This window comes from Dendrobium catenatum, unplaced genomic scaffold (assembly GCF_001605985.2).
Source record: "Dendrobium catenatum unplaced genomic scaffold, ASM160598v2 fragScaff_scaffold_915, whole genome shotgun sequence".
Lineage (NCBI taxonomy): Eukaryota > Viridiplantae > Streptophyta > Magnoliopsida > Asparagales > Orchidaceae > Dendrobium > Dendrobium catenatum.
Window position 1 is genome coordinate 1 of NW_021319377.1, and position 10,795 is coordinate 10,795.

Below are 10,795 nucleotides of genomic sequence, written 5' to 3' on the forward strand. Positions count from 1 at the left end.
GGTTCAAGTGAAAACCTTTAGACTCTAAGGTTGACCTCCACAATTTCTCTAATAATAAAAATAACTATATTGAAAAAGAAATAAAAAAATAACAAGATATCAAAATTGCAATAATAATATTCAAATTATATTTGCCTAAAAAGAACATGAGATTGATACGCATAACTTAATTGAGTTATAAGTTAATTTAAATTTTTGAAAAATTAGATTTTATAATGAAATTAATTTTATAATGCAAGTTAATTTATAACACATTTTTAGATCAATTACAACATGTTTTTTATATAGGTAAACTCATATTTCAAACTAAGAACAAAAACCAAATCCCAAAACAAGTCATTTTTCATTGAAATAAAAAAGGATTTAAAAATATCAGTATAATGATATTAATTGATAATACTTAAAAATAACATACATAAGCTAATACATAAAAAAACTTATCAACTAACCATAAATATCCACTGAAAGAAAATTCAACATCATATCAAAATCACTAAGTCATCATATGTAAAGGATTAGCAGAGGCAACCACAAAGAAGTACATCTAAAACTCAGAAGGGTCATGGTATGGAGGAGGTAGATGATTGAACACAGAAAAATAGCTATTCATCACAGCTATATTTGTGTTCACCGAGTCAAACAGACATCGAATCCACCCCATATCTTTTTGGTATCTTACATCCTGTTGCTTTAGATGAGTTTGAATTTGATCAAAATATTGATCAAAATGAGTCTCTAAGTGATCAAATTACTAAACCATTTTTTGAAAGTAATTCTGATCAGGTCCCTAAGAAGGTGCAGATGCTCTTCCTTTGCCCTCAGTATTCTCACTAGAACTCTCATTTCCCCCAAAAAGGGATAAAAAAGAGACATCAGTAAAAAAGATTGGCATTTTAGTGGGAGGGATCAGGATGAATAATATGGTACTTCTGGTCTAAAATGTATGTCACTAAGTGTCATAGAATAATATTTTTCTTTCTCTTATGATGATGAATCCCAAATTCAAAAAGTTTATGAATGTAATCCAAGATGAGTTGGGCCTCATGGTTATCTAGTCAAGATCGAATATGTAACTATGGATAGAAATATGAGTCATATTTATCTAATACCAGCCTTAGGAATGATTCAAGTTCTTAAGACATGCTAGATAACCCTAGCATTTTTGTTCAATGTGTAGACTCTCACTAAGTGACATACTTAAGTTATACCTCTAAGAGTTTTATTGATCTCAGACCAGTCATAATCAAATTTAAAGGTCAAAGTGTGTTCTCTAGTCCCACGAGTCCTTAAGTGAAGAAAAGTTCATAGATTTTCCTTAGTAATTTCCACATGCTATTTTTTTTGACAAAAGTGATTATCCTAATTTCATCCTCACTGAACCTCATGTTTGCTAGGAAATAGTGAAAAGTCTCTCTATGGTAAGCGTGGATCAAAGTTAAAATAAAAGAGAATTGGGTTGAAGCAAAGAGATGCATGAAAAAAAAATTGATTTCATCTTGAATGAGGAGTCTAAAAGGAGTAATTTTTGCTGCTATATACCTATAGAATGCATCATCGTTATCTCTAGACAAGAATTTATCATCCCCACCCCTGGACGATGATCCCTTAGTAACTCGATAACGCTTGCTAGAACTTGTCATTCCTAGGTTGCAGCCTCTAGAAGGATTCAAGAAGGGTTTGGAAGTGAATGGAAATGATTTCAATAGCACTCTTATTTAAAGAAAGATAACCTATTGTACAGTATAAAAATGGCTTCGTACATACAATATTGAGATTGTACGGGATGAAAAAATTTTTGTATAGATGAATGAAAACGTCCAAAACAAAAAGATTTTTCATAAACACACAATTTACGAGGCATCATTTTATACAAACTTGTTGACCATACCATCATACAGATGAATAAGTGTTTGTTCAAGATGATTAGTTATTTAAGATCATTTTAATGATGGTTAGATTCATCCCCCATAGAAAATAACACCTATATCATACAGACGAATGTTGATTTCATACGTACGTTCAGTTATAATAACTTACTATAATCAAATATCTGTCCATATGTGTACAAACAAATCTATACTTATCGTATGATATGATGACGTCATTGTATAATACGAAGTATGTGAAAAATTTAAAATTTTTTGTATTCAATTCAAAAAATAGACATGACATGCTACAGAATTCATACAGTACGAAAAGATTTCATACAATATGAATAAACACTTAGAAAAAAATCATGAACATCCTTTTATAAGTGATAAATATAAAAAACAAAAACAAACAAAATAAAAAACACTCACAAATAAAAACAATAACAAATAGAAATGGAAAAATTAAATCAAACACATATTAAAAAAACATCCTTATTTAACTGAACTGAGGAACTCATTGGTGTACTTACTAGTTTAACATTGTTCATTCCATACTTCATGAGAATGTCCTTAATATATTTTAACTGACTAAAAAATGTTCCCTCCTCAATTTTCTTAATACTAAAACCAAAAAAATAATTTAGATCTCCTATTAAGCTCTTTTGAAATTTACTACTCATTATTTTTGAAAAATTACCACAAAGATTTTTATTTGTAGATCCAAAAATGATATCATCAATATATATCTGAACAATGAGTATATCGTCTCCTAATTTTTTTAAAAAGAGAGTGGTGTCCACATTTTTTTTTACAAAAGACATTTCTAATTGAAAAGTGATTAACCTCTCATACCAAGTCATAGGTGCATGTTTTAATTCATACAATGCCTTTTTAATTTATACACATGATTAGGGAATTAAGAGCTTTCAAAACTTTGAGGTTGTTCAACATAAACATTCTCTTGTATCACGTAATTCAAAAAAGCACTATTAACATTCATTTGAAATAATTTAAATTTTTTAAAATAGACAAAGGCTAACAAAACTCTAATTACTTCAAGTCTTTCCATAGGGGCAAAAGTCTCCTCAAAATCAATTCTTTCAATTTGATTATACCCCTTAGCCACCAATCTAACCTTATTTATAACAACAACCCCCGAGTCAATCATTTTGTTTTTAAATACTCACTTAGTTCCAACTCTACTTTTATCATTTAATCTTTTAATCAATTTCCAAACATCATTCCTTACAAACTAACTTAACTCTTCTTGCATGACCAAAATTTATCTGAAATTTCTTGATAAATATTTGCGGGTTTTATCATTTAAATAAAGGCAAAATGGTTGAACTCTTTACTAAGTTCACCTAAAATCAATTCATCAGGGTAATGTTTAGAAAATTTTAATTCTTTAGGCAAAAGATTTTCTTTCTCCAAATTTTCTTCCAAAATTATCTTTTGAATCCCTTGGGAGTTATTTTCTAAATAATCCTCTTCCAAATTTGGCTCTTCCAACATCCTAAATTCATCAAATATGATATGTGCGGCCTCCTTAACTACCAAAGTTCTTTTGTTAAATACTTTATATAATTTTTCAACACTAGAGTATCCAAAAAAAAATCTTTCATCTGATTTTAGATCAAATTTTTTTAAATAAGATTTTCTATTATTATGTATGAATGTCTTACATCCAAAAATATACAAATATGATAAATTAGGTGTTATACCCTTAAGAAGCTCATAGGGTATTTTATTCAGTTTTGATCTAATATTCACTATATTTATTACATAATATGCTATACTAACCACTTCAGTCCAAAAATATTTAGAAAGTGAATATTCTGCTACTATGGCTCTAGCAACTTCAATTAATATTATATTCTTTCTTTCGACTACCCTATTATGCTAAGCGATCCTAGGTGCAGAAAAATTATGATCAATTTTATATTCTTTACAAAAATCCTCAAATTTTTTTATTTTTAAATTCACCTCCGTAATCACTTTGTATTATTAAAATTTCACATCCTAGTTTTCTTTGAATCCAAGTCAAAAAAATTTTAAATTCTTGAAATGATTCACTCTTATGAAAAAAAAAATTTAACCCATATGAATCTCGAGAAATCATCAACAATCACAAATTCGTATACATTCTCTCTTAGATTTACAGTGCTAATCGGTCAAAAAATATTCATATTAATAATCTTTAATGGTTTATTAGATCTTGTTAAGAGAGTTACTACTTAGCGTTTTGCATGCTTTATGTTCTTGCAACTTATTATTTTGATGATTCCAAATATTATTGTATTGATTATTAATTTCTCCTAACACATTTTGGAAGAAGTATTTTTGGCTCTTATGTGTACTAACATTTTAGGAAAATCATACTCCAGATTTCTGAAGACTTCAAATAAAGATCTGATTATAATATTTTTTGTTTTGGAGTCTATATTTTGTTCATTTTTTGAGTCAAAGAAAGTGTTATTATAATTGAGTAACTAAGCACACACACATTGGGGGAAAAAGTTAAAAGATAATTTCTCCTACTGATCGTACGGGATGAACCATGTTCGTACGTGACGATCAGGTCAGTTATAACCCTCGTAGAGCAATGGAATGAACAGAAAGTGAAGAAAAATTTTCTAAGTTCTGATCATCCAGATAAATTTACCCATTCATCCCTGGATGATGTTCTCTAGATTTTCACTTTGAACTGTTCGTCTAGACGAATTTTCCTATTCATCCCTGAAAGATGTCCTTTGGATGCTAACTTTGTATTGTTCGTCCAGAAAAAATGTCCCATTCGTCCTTGGACGATGTCTTCTAGATTCTCAATTTGTACTGTTTGTCCAGACAAAATGTCCTATTCATTCCTGGACGATGTCCTCTGAATCCATGACTTAATTAATCGTCTAGATAAATTGTTCCAATCATCTCAAGACGATGTTCTCTGGACATATGACTTGAACTAATCATCCAAACAAACTTATACCTTCGTCCCAGGATGATGTCCACTATTCCTTAAACTTTTGGACCATCTTGTAGTTATCTTCCAACAAAGTCTGGAAATAATTGTTTGTGTCGGACGAATAATGTTTGTACGGGACAATGATCGGGTATGAAGTCATTTCATACTAATGCACATTGAGCTCGTACGCAATAGTTTTTACACTATTCGTATGTATGAATTACGATCGTACAGGACGATCAAGTACATACATAATTGAACAATTACAGTTTTTGGATGGCTTTTCATATCTTTTATATAAAAGGTCCAATTAAAACTATCTTGTAATCTTTTTGTCCACTGGTCTTTGTGTAAACTAAAGAGAGATTGAAGGAGAGAGTGTGAGAGAGTGTTTGAAGGAGATTTCTTACTACTGGAGTGTGAAGTGTTCACTTGATACTCAAAGGTAAGAATCTTCATTTGGGAATTGTTATTACTTCACTCTTTTCTCTTGTCCTTCTAGATTTCTCGTGAGAAGATCTTGTTAAGGAGATCCGATTCTTTACAACCATTCAAAGAGTGTGAACAACGGGAAGATTCTCTACCTACACTTGGAGAAGTATGAAAGGACGAAGGGTTCTCTGCCCATACTTGGAAAGTGTGAAAGGACAAAAGATTCTCTACCTACACTTGAAGAGTGTGAACAGCGGGAGGTACTCTGCCTACACTTGGAAGGTGTAAAAGGACAACGATTCTCTACCGCACCGGGTAGTGGTTGAAGAGAGTTTTTGTGAAGGCTTCTCCACCTCACTGTGGGGGCAAAAGGAGAGACACTAATTGGTAATAGTGCAATACCTGAAGTGGAAGACTTTAGGGAGTAGATGTAGGTCATGTTTGACCGAACCACTATAAATTTTATCTTTTTATTTTCTGCTGCTTATTTTATTTATTGTTTCTGTGTGATTTGTGGTTGAAAACTCTTTTTCAAAAACTTCATTAAAAAAGTTTGAATCGGATTAAAATTTTAAGTTGGATTTTTTTTTAAATTACAAATTCGCCCCCTCTGTTAGTTAGCCACTAGGACATAAACTTAGGTATAACAACCTAATTCATAATTAACAAGTCTCAATAAGTGGTATTAGAGCAAAGTTTTAAAATCATAAGTTTAGACTACTTTTTGATTAATGACCATGGTTACATTTGGAAATCGAAATACACCTAAGGGTTACTCTATAACTAGACCTCCATTATTCGATAATATTCCTTTTGATGTTTGGAAAACACGCATGTCTATATTTTTACAGTCACTTGATTATCGTATGTGGATCTTAGTTTAGGAAAGGTATACAAAACCAACTAAATTAGTTGACGGAGTAAGAGTTAAAACTCCCTTTGCTGACTGGACAGTAGAAGAACGTGACTTAGAACAACTTAACGCTAAATGCTTGAATATTTTCTTTTGTATTCTTAAATCTGAAGATTACATGCGGGTTTATACTTACAAAAGTAGAAAGGACATATGGAATAGACTTTGTATAAGTTATGAGAGGACTAATGAAGTTAAATAATTCAGACTTAATATCTTGTTACATGACTATGAACTATTTTGCATGAAACACAATAAATCCATTTTTGATATGTATATAAAATTCACACAAATAATCATCTCTTTACATGTATTAGGTAGGGAACTAATGAATGTAAAAATGGTTAATAAAATACTTCGTTTCTTACCTACTGCTTATGATGCTAAAATAATTACAATTATAAAGTCTAAAGATTTAAACATTTATTCTATTGACAATCTTCTTTGATCATTTATTACTTATGAGCAAGGGGTGAGTCAAAGAAAGATTGATGCAGGTGAACCACAAAGGGAGAAGAACATAATACTGAAAGTGGAGGAGTCAGAGAGTGAACTCTCACAACTTGAGGATGAAGACGATATCACACTGATGGCAAGACAGTTCAGAAGCTTTCTGAAGAGGAAGTAAAAGAGACGCAAGCAATGGAATCAAGGTAAATTTAATAGAAATATCAAGATTTCAAATGATGTTATTTGTTATGAGTGCAGGAAACCTGGATATATTAAGTCAGATTGCTCAAAACTCAAAGCCACCTCTAGTAATGAGAATGTAAAAGAGAAACCTATTGTGAAGAAGGGAAAGAAAAAATTCCAAAGAGCTTTCTGAGCGGACTCAGCTACAGACTCATCAGAGACTGAAAAGGAAGAGGAAGTCACTAATCTATGCTTAATGGCTGATAATCTTGATCAGTCTTATCAAGAAGAGGTATGTGACTTGTCTTATAATAAACTTTTTGATGTCTCTGAACGCATACATGATGCATATAGAAAGTTAAAAAAAATACATGCTAGTCTGAACTTAGAATTTCATGAATTACAAAGAGAAAAGGAGATCATTTGGAAAGATCATGCTTTAATTGATAACAACCAAATGAAATTGCTTGATGAGTTTGATGATTTAAATAAGAACCATGAAAACTTAAAATCATCCTATGCAAAACTTGAAAAAGAATTCAAAGATATAAAGGATGAATCTTAGAGCAAAATGTATTGAATAAATTATACAAATCGATTTTTAAAAGATATGAACTCATTTTATAAACTAAAAATAAAATCTCTCGAGGATAATAGGATACCCCAAGTCTTAAAGATTTCACGAATCCTATTTTGTATCCTAAATTTATATAATCCCTGAATAGACAGAAGAATAGTAGAAGACTTAGGAATCCATTTTCGGGAGTCAAATATAATAATTGTGAATTGTTTGAACATATATCTCACACCTGTACATTAAAGAAGAAAATTTATTTGGTGTGGAGACTTAAGATGCATAAACCTAGACATATCATACATGCATATATTTATAATTTGCAAAAAGGTGAACCTAAATTTGTTTGGGTTCTCAGGTCTAACATTTGATAATTTTGCAGAAACACTCTCACACAAGGTCTCGTGTGAGCATATGATACCTGGACAGTGGTTGCTCAAAGCATATAACTGGAGATTCTGATCAATTCATATCATTGGAAGCTAGGAGTGGAGGCAGGGTTACATTTAGAGATAACACCACAAGGAAAGTGGTTGGGTCATGTATGATTGGAAATCTTAAAAACTTTTTTTATTTAAAATGTACTACTTTTAGAAAGCTTAAAGTATAATTTGTTAATTATTAGCCAGCTATATGATAAATGATACTGTGTAAAATTTTTCTCTACTAGCTACATATTAAGCCTAAATGGTAATGATGTTTTAAATGGTATACGAGTAAACAATATGTATATGCTAGACTTGAATTGCATTAAAACTCCTAATACTTTTTGTTTAAAAATTAGTTCTAATGAATCATGGCTTTGTCATAGGAGACTTTGTTACTCTAGCATGAAAAACCTTAGGAGGATTACCCAAAAAAACCTAGTAAGAGGTATACCAAAACTAGACTTTATTAAAGACCACATTTGTGATGCATGTCAATTAGGAAAATAAGTGAAGTCATCTTTTCAGTCCAATAAGGATCTTAGAACTAGTAAACCATTGGAGATATTATATATGGATCTTTTTAGACCAGTTGGAACTGTAAGTCTAGGAGGTAAGGTATACTGATTTGTTATTGTGAATGATTATTCTAGATTCAAATGTGTTAGATTTCTAAATTATAAGAGTGAATTATTTGAGGAGTTTAGAAAATTATTTACTTGGATTCAAAGGAAACTAGGTTGTAAGATTATGACAATTCAAAGTGATTATGGAGGAGAATTTGAGAATGAAAAAATTGAGGATTTCTGTAAGGAGAAAGGAATTGATCACAACTTTTCTGCACCTAGAACCCCTCAGCAGAATGGGTAGTCGAAAGGAAAAACATAACATTAATAGAAGCCGCTCGAGCCATGTTGGTAGAATATTCACTTCCTAAATATTTTTAGGCTGAGGCGGTTAGTACTGCATGTTATGTTCTAAATAGGGTGAATGTGAGATCAAACTTAAATAAAACATCCTATGAGTTACTAAAGGGGAGAACACCTAATTTGTGTCATTTGCATGTCTTTGGATGTAAGATGTTCATTCATAATAATGGAAAATCTGCCTTAGAAAAATTTGATCCAAAATCAGATGAAGAAATTTTTATTGGATACTCGAGTATTAGAAAATCTTATAGAGTATTCAATAAAAGAACTTTGGTCATTGAGAAGATCACACATGTTGTGTTTGATGAATCTGGAAGTTTGGAAGAGCCAATTGTTGAAGAAGATGAGATAGAAATTAACTCCCAAAAGATTGAGAAAGTGAATTTGGAAGAAAATTTGGAGGTAGAAAACCAGTGCCTAGAAATTTGAGATTTTCTAAAAATCACCCAAAAAAATTGATTATAGGAGAACCTAGTGAGGGTGTTAGGACTAGGCATGCACTAAATAAAGAAGTCAATCATTTAGCCTTTATTTCAATGGTAGAATCCACAAATATTGATCAAGTACTTTTGGATGAATTTTGGATATTGGCTATGCAAGAAGAACTAAATCAATTTGTGAGAAATGAAGTTTGAGAATTAACTGTAAGGTAAAAGGATCAAAGTGTAGTTGGAACTAAGTGAGTATTTAAGAACAAAATGAATGACTCAATAATAATCATTAGAAATAAGGCTAGATTGGTAGCTAAGGGGAATAATCAGATTGAAGGGATTGATTTTGAGAAAACTTTTGCCTCTGTAATTAGACTTGAAGTAATTAGGGTTTTATTAGCCTATGCCTATTTTAGAGAATTTAAATTATATTAAATGGATGTTAAAAGTATCCTTTTAAATGGGATAATTCAAGAGGATGTTTTTGTTGAACAACCTCAAGGTTTTGAAAATTCTAAATACCCAAATCATATTTTCAAATTGAAAAAGACATTATATGGATTAAAACAGGCACCTAGGACTTGGTATGAGAGATTGAGCACCTTCCTACTTCATAGATCTTCTGAAAAAGGAAGTATGGACACAACTCTCTTTTTGAAGAAATTGGGAGAAGATATACGCATTGTATAAATTTATGTTGATGATATCATTTTTGGATCTACAAATAAAAATCTTTGTGATGATTTTTCTAAAATAATGAGTAGTGAATTTGAGATGAGTCTAATGGGAGATTTGAGTTACTTTCTGGGTTAGCATTAAGCAAATTGAGAAAGGTATACTTCTTAATAAGTTAAAATATGTTAAGAACATCCTCAAAAAATATGAAATGGATAATGTTAAACCTGTTAGTACACCTATGAGTTCCTCGGTTTAGTTGGATAAGAATCCTAAGGGAAAATCTATTGATTAAAAGAAATTTAGAGGGATAATTGAATCTTTGCTTTACTTAACAGCTAGCCGACCCGATATTATGTTTACTGTTTGCTTATGTGCTAGATTTCAATTAGATCTAAAAGAATCACATTTGATAGCATTAAAAAGGATTTTAAGGTATCTATTGGGAACTCAGAACTTATGAATTTGGTATCCTAAGTTTAGCTCTTTATTTGAAATAATTTGATATTCAAATTCAGATTTTGCAGGTTATAGGGTTGATAGAAAGAGTATTTCTGGAACATGTCAATTCGTTGGAAATTCTTTAGTCTCTTCGTCTAATAGAAAATAAAATTCAATAGCCCTATCTACTGTTGAAGCTGAATATGTTGCATTAGGAAGTTGTGTGGCACAAGTACTATAGTTGAAACAACAGTTGATAGATTTAGGATTAACAATAGGCACTATTCCCATTTATTGTGATAACACTAGTGCTATTTGCATTTCTAAAAATTTGAGTGTATATAATATGTACAAAATTAATTTCATATGGGACGAAGTGTGTAGCGTATTAATTGTCGATTTGAACGGTTTGCATGCAACTTTTCAGTTTTTCGTATCACCATTCATCAATGTGATCATCACGAACGTCCAAACGATGTATATTTAATATTATGTACCATGTAGATAGT